Genomic DNA, 806 nt, shown 5'->3' with positions numbered 1-806 from the left:
GGGGGGGGGGCTGTGTGAAAGGCCTGAGGTCAGAGTTTCCAGGCCGGGCAGCGTCTCAGGGTAAACAGATCGCGCTCTGGAATCATGGGACGTGAGGCCACGCTGTCGGGCCCTCGGTGCGCGATGCTGGAGAAATGACGTGACTTCTAGGAGCTTCCATCTCCTCCCTCCTGCGTTTCGAAGCCTGAGTCACCTCCGCGTACACCTGCTGCGCGAGTGGGCGCTTCCTTGCAGTTCCCGGGCCGTCACTGCTTGGGCAGCGCCGCTCAGACGTGGGGCTCAGGACCGGGCGCTAAGGGGCCGGGCTGAGCGGAGGGAGGCTGTGAGGCACTGAGCCCCAAGGCCGCTCAGGCTGAAGGTCGGAGGAAGCAGCGTCTCCGGCCTCATTCCTGTCGTGTGTGGGTCCCGGCCCGGACGTGGCCCAAGGGCGGGAACCGAGGGGTCCCCCTTCCACCTGGGGTCCCCGAAGCACAGCTCTCCTCCCGCCCTAACCGCCGCCTGTCACCCCAGACCAGGTCCCACTGGCTGTCCTTCCGATAACCTCGCCGCCAGCCCCGGCGAAGGCCCCTTTCCTGTTTACATCCTCTGCACAGACGTGACCCTGAGCTCACACTGCAGGCGCAACCTCCTGCGTCCTTTCTCCCTGGACGGCCCTTTCCACTTGACCTTGAGCGGGCGTGGCTCCCCACCGCCCTGGGCCCCCCCAGGCCCTGACCGTCTCAGGTGAGATCCCAGCTCCCCAGCACCTGGCAGCGCCCTTCGAGGTTAGAGACCCTCTGCCCTGCGTTCAATATCCCCACACAGAC

At 66.5% G+C, this 806-nt stretch overlaps 1 protein-coding gene across 1 annotated transcript in view; it reads right to left on the bottom strand.

Moving 5' to 3' along the window:
* The window catches only part of RNF144A (ring finger protein 144A), an 11,625-nt gene extending 11,225 nt beyond the window's left edge, over positions 1–400 (bottom strand). The window contains exon 1 of the mRNA XM_015564936.1: positions 204–400. The gene's annotated coding sequence lies outside the window, so the exon portion shown is untranslated. The remainder of the gene's footprint in view (positions 1–203) is intronic.
* Between the last annotated feature and the right edge of the window lie 406 nt (positions 401–806).

Source organism: Myotis davidii, unplaced genomic scaffold (assembly GCF_000327345.1).
Source record: "Myotis davidii unplaced genomic scaffold, ASM32734v1 scaffold61, whole genome shotgun sequence".
Lineage (NCBI taxonomy): Eukaryota > Metazoa > Chordata > Mammalia > Chiroptera > Vespertilionidae > Myotis > Myotis davidii.
The sequence above is the reverse complement of the archived record's forward strand: the minus strand, read 5'-3'. Positions and strand labels throughout refer to the sequence as shown.